Here is a 9481-nt window from a genome sequence, read left to right as displayed (position 1 = left end):
GGACGGCCTGGAGCTCCCTAATTGGGATGCTGCCCCCGCGACCCGGACCCGGATAAGCGGAGGAAGACGAAGACGAAGACGAAATTATTTCATAACATATTGTGTCACAGGGAGGTGGAAAAAAAGGTAATTTTGGGTCTTCATTTGTTAGAATTTAAGATAAAGACAGATTTTTAGGTATTGTGATTATATTTTAATGTGTTTAATTAGTATAAATATATTAACATGGAAAAAACTGGTGAGACTCACTGACAGCCCTCTAAACCAGTGGGGGGAAATTAAAACCAAGCTGTGGGTTTAAATACACTGCAGTCCCGCCCACTGTTGTGTTTGAACCAATCAACAGCACCGACACAAAGATCTGTGACGTTTAGACCAATCACCGCTCTGGTTCCATCACCAGCCGCTCTGCCCGCTTGTAGCAGACTGGTTGATTTATCAGACGCTAGTCGTCCTCCACCAACGCAGCAGACTTGGGAACCGTGTGTTTCACGCGGTCCGTGTGGACAGAGAATGCCTGGAAAGTGACTCCAGAAGACGGTGGGACTACCCGGACGCTAGCGCTTGTTTCAGCGGGTGCGCTAACCCGAGTGTCCTGCGCGTACTCCGCATCATTGGGTAGGTATATAATTTTTTTAAATTAATTTTGGCGCTGGGTTGTTGCTCCGACCCTCTCTTCATTTCTCTCCGATCCGAAGATCTGCGACATTCGCCTTCAGTCGTCCGGTGTAAACACCGTAGTACGGTTTAGGTGGTTAAACATGCCAGCCAGCTGATGAAGTGGGGTTACATAATTCTGGGGTTTGGCGCTTTGAAGGGAAGAAGCTGGAAAAATCAACCCGACGGCTAAAAGCACTCATTCAGCTCCTGTCATGTAGTCCCTCTGTGTTCGTCGCATGTTGACTAATTAACTCCGTTTCATGTCCTCACGAGGAAGTCGCCTATAGCTGTGTACCATATCAGACTATTTACGTAACATACCGGTAGTAAGGTTACACTCCTTCAGGCGCTGAAATCCTGTTGGTTTATTACGCGTTTCGCTATAATCCGACAGCCTCCCCGTCCGTCTCTAAAGTGGGTTTTAATGTTAACATTTATTACATATAAACGTATAAACAAACACGCCGAATTAATCCGAAGACCATAAAGGGGCGGAGCTTCACTTTCATGTTGCATACTTGACTAGCGTTTAGTGATAAACCCGACGTTTGTTTGTTTTTGAACTGAGTTTGGTCGTGAGGTGTCGCATCATGAATAGATGATGTGCTGGAGCTACACTGATCTGCAGCCTGAGGTGTTCATAGCTACCAGATAAATGCAGAGGCCTGATAGTTGGCAGGTCTCTGACATGTGTGCGCGATCCCCACCATCCCGACACGATACCCATCCATTCTGTTGGATAAAACCCTGGTTTTAGGGCCTATACCCATGTCCGATTCATGTGCAACTGACCGATTTTGGTCCATTCTAACATCTATAATAAAATACGAGTTTAACTATTTTCTAAACCTGAAAATTATGATTCTGAAAATTTAAACGTCTATATGAGAGATACCATCACACTTAAAGGACTAAAGATGGAGTAGGAGATGTTTTTCTGCAGAGTAACCCCTGTACTGGCCGTCTTGCAATGGCTCAATGTCCAGTACATGATTTACATAATACTACTGGTCCATGTCTTAAGGTCTCTGCACCTCATTGTGACCTCATTACACTAATTCAAGGGTGTCTAAATACACTCTGATCATCTGAGCATCTGAGCATGACCTATTGTTGGTGCGGCGAACAAGAAGGACATGTTGGGGGAACGGACATTTTCTGCGTTTGCACCCAAACTGTGTATCCAACTCCCACCTGACATTAGGGGGTCAACTTCAGTGCAGACTTAAAATCTAAGTTGATTCTGCATTTTCGCTTTCTGTCATCAAGTAGGTTCAGACCATTGATTTCTGTGATTTGTCTCCTTTCTTGCTTTATTGACTTTGGACAATTCTGGAACGTCTTGTTCTTTTGTTTGAATTATTGCTATATGTTTTTTATCAGTTTTAACAGGTTTTAGTGTGCAGCACTTTGGGCCACCTTGATTGGTGGTAGAAGTAGCTTTACAAATAAGTGAATGAAATGAAATAGCTGTATTATAACCATTGATTGTTTATATGATGGACGAACCCTCTGCACTGTCACACACATTTCTGAAGAGCTTTATTGAAGTCTAATGGGCGGTTCCCACCACAGCCATCTTGATTGTGTCATGCATCTTGTCACTCCCGGAAAATACAAAAACGCTAATGAGATCGGGGCTGTGTGTGTGTGTGTGTAAGGGGGGCAGATGATTGACTCCCATCAAACTCTGAGTCGATGTAGCTATGGTTTGAATTTTCCTGATGGCACACGTTAATTCGAACACACTATTGTGTCAGAGTGTCTCTTTCAATGCGTGAATCTCTCTCACGGGGCTGACCGCAGCATAAACTAGGTTTTATAGCAGAGTTTTAGTGAAGAAAAACATGCAGCCACCCTGCCTTGGTGATGCAGGGAAAACTGTGTGCATTATTATATTTGGAAGCTATTTCTACCATCAAATTTCCTCCTTGCATTTTTGAAGTAGAACAAGAACATGTTTTTTTATACAGCACCTCGCTAGAAAAAAATCACAAGTTGCTTCACAAGCACATAAAAAATAAAATAAAGGTATAAATATATTAATGTGAGAAAATATGAGTAGCTTTAACTGTTTTTATTGTATGATTAATTATTCAATAAATATTAAGGTGAATGATTTGTTGTACTAGATTAGAATCTAGACCATCTTTTCACTTAATATACAGGATGGCATGGCAGGCTAGTGTTGTACCTTTGTTAGAAGGAAATCGTGATTTGAACTGAAATCGCAATTTCTGCTAGAAAAATCGCAATTCAATCATTTCCTAAAACCGTTCAGCTCTAGTAGTCAATGGGAACTTGCTCCTTTCTAGAACCAACCCCTAGTGGATGAGGGGGGAACTATGGGTTTTGCTACTTCCACGTTGGTTTCACTTTTGGCTAGGGAGTTTGCCCCTTGATCATTAACCCTCTGACCGTCCCTCCTCCCTGTACATGAATCACATTAGGGATTCACGCTTTCCAAAGTTTCTTTAACCGGCTATTGACGCCCTTTAACGGTTAATAGGGTTAGGGTTAGGGTTAACCGGAACCCCCACCCCCCGTTTGCGATTGCATGCTTATATGCGCATTCTCGAGGCCACGGTTTAAACAAACACTTTAGTTTCCTTACATTGAACTAAATAATCACACTGACATTTCTTCTTTATTGTACTCGACAAATTAGGAGTCAGACGCAAGCAGAAGTGTCATGACAGACTGACCTGTTTTTACTAGTCTCGGTTCAGTTTGCTGTGCCATGTTCTGCCACGCTCAGCGCTTTGATGTTATTTTTGTGTTCCAAAAAGGAAATAACTAAAGCTTGGTTTATGCTTGAAGCATGTACATTACGCGCAGAAAAGAGACACGTGCATGAAACACACGTCAGAACTTGCAGCGTTTATGGTTCCTACCTACCTTTTGCCGCTTGTCTCCACTGTGAGCCAGTATTCTCCCAGACTGTAGGGGGCGGCATGGGGCTCTACGGCATGCTTACAACACCACACCATAGTAGAAGTAGAAATCACTGTTGTTCACATTTTTTCACTGCGTCTTTGTCTTTTCTGACTGTGACAGCAATTATTATCAATATTTTGATCATGGTGATCTTTATGGGCCGAATCATAGAGATGTCTGTACTTACGAACCTCCGCTGCTACGAGTGCTTGCCAGTCTGCCATGTTTTTCCACATGGTTAGAAATGTTCCTAGGTGCGTGTGCGGTGCAGAAACTTTGGGCCTCGAATGAGCGTGCTTGCTAAGATGGCGTAATTTGGCCGTGCGGAGCAGCATGGACCTCGCAGACGTGTCAAGCGTAAACCAACCTAAAGAATAAACTGCTCCCACGCCGTGCTGTTTGCTAACCGCTTTGTGTTTGAGCACATTTGTTTGGTCATGTGACAAACTCAGTTCTTCTTCAGCCCAGTAAACATTTTGATAGCGGCATTCTTGCGTTCTCTAGTGGCACAAAATATATAACACTCAAACGCAGCAGAAGTATAACTGCTGTTTGTCATTTGCACATTTAATTTAGGTTGTTGTGTTATTTGTTCTTTTTAGAGTCTTACTCTGTTCTTGTTGGGAAATGTTTAGACGATGAACCTATTGTATGTGGGTGCAACCGTCCTTCTGTCAGCTGGCAGAACTGTCTGCTTGTGGTTGTTTGTTGTTCTTTTCCTAGCTAGTTGGTGCCATTGAGCTGCTGTGATATAGAAGTTAAGAAAACTACTGACTAATTTTATATCATAAAGCACCACATTATTTTAGCTAGCATACTATAGTGTTACATTAAGAAAAATGACAGAGAAGGTTCTAACAGCGAGTCAGAAATGTAAAACTGAACCCCCGGGAGCGAGCATTGTGCGCTCCTGTATTCTTGAGGTGCCGTTTATAAGGGGAGGCCTGAGGAAAGAGAATTGGACATTAGAATCGAGCCAATAGAAAATAAAACTTGCTTCAATAGCCTTTTCAGGAATAAAAAATGTAGAAAGTATTTAACTGGGTGACACGATCCAGTGAACACAAATTAATAGATGCAGCTAGAGCCTGCAGGCTCGCAGCGGTGAACATTGACATAAACTGCAGCATTCTTGGAGGACTGGAAGAGGAAACTATTTACATAAAATAAACAGTATCCAATGGCCTTCAGTAGCCAAGAGCACATCTGCTTCATGCAGGTGGTCTGGAAAGAGCTGAGTTAAACTCAGTTCAGTGTATTTCTCTGTGTCAGCTGCTTTCGCAGGGTTGGGTGGTAGATAAGGGTGGGACAAAATTATGGCTGCCTCTGGATAAGCAGAAGGAGAGGGAGATGTGGGGTTCTCAGCTTAAGCCCCCCACCATTGACCCAGTATCAGAAGATGGATGGATATAAAACACAAAATAGCATATTTTCAGGAGGCACATAGCTTTTTTCCTTCTTTCCTGTGTTATGGTTATCTTTGAGATATGGTACCTGTTGTTTAAATGTCTTTGTTTTACCCATAATACTTGTCTGCTATACTACAAAGATTGTGTGATTAATAATTCCTGAACTGTTTATGAATGTGGTATATTATGTTCTGTCGATTGCAGACATTCCATTAAAATAACCAACAGACTAATATAAGACTTGCATTAATTGGAGCTTGTTCCTATAATGTATGGGCGGTTGTCGGTGAGTTACAACAGCTCATCATTTCTTTGAGGATTGCATTACTTATAACTGTAGATGGTTCAACAGAAGCAGCAAATTCAGATCTGTAAAAACAGGACTACTGTGGTATGAGGAGTTGGTACTTCCTGTGTGAATTTTTCTGAGATGAGGCTTCTTGTTGGAGGAAGTTATGTTTTTTTGCAAATGCAGCATTAGTAATGCTGCAACAAACGATTATTTGGATAATCGATTAATCGGATGGAGTCTCGACACGATTAATCGATTAATCGGATTACATGGGGAAATTTTTAAAAACTGCTAGGGAAACATTATTTCTCTCCTTCCTTCACTTTATTTAACACAACATTATTAGAAAACAGTTCAATAGCAGAAAAACAACATGCCATCACCTAAATTGTCTTATAAGGTGTATAGACAGAGACCCTAAGCTACATCTATCTGTGACCTAAAATGCTTGGTCCAAGTTAAACAGCTTAAGGGCAATTCTCATCTGTTTTGTTTGATCTCATCTGTTGACATTTATTTTAAATGTAATTAAACATAGGCTGTGAATTAATCAAAATTGATCACTATTTCCAAAAATGACTGAAAAAATACCAAATAAAACAAAAGTAAATGAATGCCATCCTCCTTGCGATGATGCCCTGGGCAACTGCCATAAAGTCACATCAATAAATGCTGCTGATCATTCCAATGATCCCAAATAGACTCACATTAGGCCACATGAAAGCAACTGAACCCAAAAATATATTAACCAGTATATAACTGCACTCTCACACAACACGCCTGCAGCAACAGTTAGGACTCCTCCCTCCCTTTTAAAAGCGTTTTTGCTTCCGAGGACATTGTGGTTGTAAAACCACATGCTAGTAGTCTGGCCCCGGTGTGATCAACCAGTTTCTGCGGGAATGTGACGGCGGAACCAGGGCCAGATTAACACTTTGTTGTACCCTGGGCAACAATATTCAAGGGCTCCATCATCACGACCCGAGGATCACCATAATGTGGTCACATACAGAATATTTTACTGTAATATGCAGTAAATATACTCAATACTTGAATGCCTGACAACACGTGACCCGCCCAGAGTAACCTTTGACCCACCTCGTGTGGACTGACCAATGAGGAGAGGGTCTTAACTTGAGGCCCTCTCTTCATTGGTCAGTCTGCATGAGACTGACTCTCAACTGACGTTCAAAGTCATAGGCAGCGAAGCGTCTCTGTGCAGCGCAAAAGCCCGGACAGTTTGTTTAATGTAGGGTGACCATATTTCCATTTCCAAACAAGAGGACAGGGGATCTGTGCCTATGACGTCACACTATGGCAACGCCACACAAACCATGTTGGGACCCATTTTTTGTAAGAACTAAATTAATATCAGATTCTGCCAATAAAAGGGCTCTAAAACAATTCATATGTAAATATTTTGCATATTTAATGCAAAATCTCATTTTTCTGCTTTAGTGCTGCAACAAGGTTTTATTAATAATAAATTATTATACCTTTTGTTTTACTACAGCATCGGTAAGCTTCCTGTGCACAGATTATTAAGGATACTTGTTTCAGCTGGGAGATTAGACGATAGGATCAATGAAAAATTAAGTTGTCACACACTCCATGGAGACTTTCAGAGAATCCACAAATAGTGGCTTTCAAATGCTTTTGTTACTTTTTGCAAGTTTAGAAAAGAAGCAGATGAGACAGCATGTCTGATAATTTAGTTTTTCATCTGATAATATTAGAACATGTCAGTAATGTCTGAGGGGCTTTTATAAACACCATATAACTAACACTACTGGAGAGGGCATGAATTACACAGAGGCTTCTGGGGAGCCCAGTTATTGGGGGGGGGGGGGGGGGGGGCATTTTGCCTTGGCCCCCAAAATGTCTTGAAACGGCCCTGGGTGTGTGACTGAGTTTTGAAGGTGATCTGAATTGTATCAGATGTATAAATATGACATGTGTATTGTTTTTTATAGGTAAAAACGTGTAGTGGAGATGAATCTACCTACATTTTACTTTTCAACACTTTGTTTTCAGCGCTTTGTTTCACTTTCAGCGCTTTGGGCTTCCTGACAGGGTTGCGGAAGGCGCTTTATAAATAAAGCTTTGATTGATTGATTGATTGATTGATTGATTGTTTTTTTGTTTTTATTGAACTATTTTCCTGTCCTGTCTGTCTCTCATCTTCCTGCATCTCCTCATAATTCTCCAGAAAATCTGTTGCCTGGATTCTTACCTTTTCACCTCATCAGTTACTTTTGAGCAGACCAAAGGGATCTCCTGACGGCAAAGCGCAGAGCGCGTTTTTGATGCTGCGTGAAATGACATCACCACAGCACAGGTGATGAGCTCCGCAGTAGCGCGCTTCAGGCACAAATAAGACAGAAAATAGAGAACATGTGCAGACAAGAACGATCGTGTGCTAATTATAGTTTTTTGGTTGCGCCACTTTGAGAATGGACCGTGCGCTGCCTGGAAGCAGGAACCGGTTCGCAGCAGCGCAAGTCTGCAGGCTCTCCCTCGCGCTGATCTGCGGCTCTCCCTCGCCCTGATCTGCCGGCTCTCCCTCGCGCTGATCTGCGGCTCTCCCTCGCGCTGATCTGACTTGCTCTGGTCTGCGCGCAACGGCGGGCGGGAAGGGGGGGGGCGCTTTTGGAAGAGTTGTGCGACACAACGAATCGATGACGCAATTCGTTGCCAACGCTTTTAGTAATCGATTTTCATCGAATTTATCGATTCGTTGTTGCAGCCCTAAGCATTACATTTTAAATGTCATGTCAAACAGAACAGATTCATTTAGGTTCCATTTAACAAATTCTTCAATTCCATCAGTTTTATAAGTACAGTTGAGTTAAAATAAAAAAGAAAATAAATGTGATTTTTTTTGTGTAGCCCCATAAATACCCAAAGATTTAAAATGCCAGCATGTGTTTACTGATACAACTGACTAACATGTATTAATTTGCCTAGTCTTCCTGTTCTCTGTCATGTATAAAGAGCCAGCAGTGTTGAGTCACACTGTAGTTCCTTTTATGGATTGTTTTTTTAAGTGTTAGGAATGTTTCAAGGCTACAAACTGTGTGTTGTGTCAGTATATGACGTCACAGGCCACATTTCCTGTCCTAGAGAGCAAGGGACATTGGCCTGTTTGTTTGAGATGGTTCTCTGATGTAGCAAACCTACAGAACCTGAGAACATGTAGTTGAATGAATTGTGCTCACGTAACTGGATCAGGAAACCAATAAAATACAAAGGATCGTGGGCATGAAGGGCCAGGGCTAGACACCACTGCTTTGAGACAGTATTTTGTTGGGTTTTGACTGTTGGTGATTAATTACTAAAGCATTCCCAAAAAGGATAAAAACTTAAGGTGATTCTCAAATTGCTTGGTCCTATAACTTGGAATTTCAAGGAACTGTACCATTCTATTTAAAACTTCTACTCGCTGTACTCTCAGCTCCAGCCTATCCAGCCAGTGGTTCCAATGTTGGAATGTCATCGGTTTGAAGAAGTAATCTGAGAATCTACTCTTGTATTTACGGATATTTCAACAAGCAGTCTGTGAAATCAGGATCATGATCTGGCTTAGTTTTTGGGAGCTTCTGTTGAAAAAATCAAACCAATTCTGGCAGTTCAGCTCTTCTTCAGGAAGGCTGAACAGGGATCCTGTGCTTGTCACAGACAAAAGTAAATTTTCATATTTTAGGCATAATAAAAAGTGCAGACCTGATAAAGAAATAACTTCTTCACAATTGTAAGGATTTAAATTAGGGCCCGACCGATATGCCTTTTTTTGGGACCGATATAAAACTTTTAACAAAGGCTGATAGACGATACAATGGCCGATTCATCTCCCTCACAAAAAATAAATAAAAATAAAAATGTTCTTAAGATTAAACCCTTCATTCTCTGCCTTTTTATGCAAACTTATTTTTCTATTTTACACATTAAATAACTGTCTCCGTAACTCACTAGGGTTTCCAAGTAATGCAAATAAGATTTATTTTGCAGATCTCAAACAACAGAAGACACAAACTCAGTCACATCTAACATTCAGGTTTTTTGTTTTCTGAGTCAGTGGAAGTTAACTTAACTTGGTCAACTTATTCACCCTTAGGGCTGCACGATATTAGGAAAGCCTGCGATATTCGATAACAGTGCTTAATATTGCGATATCTATATTACT

At 41.3% G+C, this 9481-nt stretch overlaps 1 protein-coding gene across 2 annotated transcripts in view; it reads left to right on the top strand.

The window, feature by feature from the left end:
• The first annotated feature begins 434 nt into the window (after positions 1–434).
• tpst1 (tyrosylprotein sulfotransferase 1) overlaps positions 435–9481 on the top strand; it is a 65941-nt gene continuing 56894 nt past the window's right edge. For both annotated transcript variants that reach the window (XM_054742908.2, XM_054742907.2), the window contains exon 1: positions 435–618. The gene's annotated coding sequence lies outside the window, so the exon portion shown is untranslated. The remainder of the gene's footprint in view (positions 619–9481) is intronic.

The sequence above is a fragment of the Nothobranchius furzeri genome, chromosome 13, assembly GCF_043380555.1.
Source record: "Nothobranchius furzeri strain GRZ-AD chromosome 13, NfurGRZ-RIMD1, whole genome shotgun sequence".
NCBI lineage: Eukaryota > Metazoa > Chordata > Actinopteri > Cyprinodontiformes > Nothobranchiidae > Nothobranchius > Nothobranchius furzeri.
This window is presented reverse-complemented; position numbering and strand designations above follow the sequence as displayed.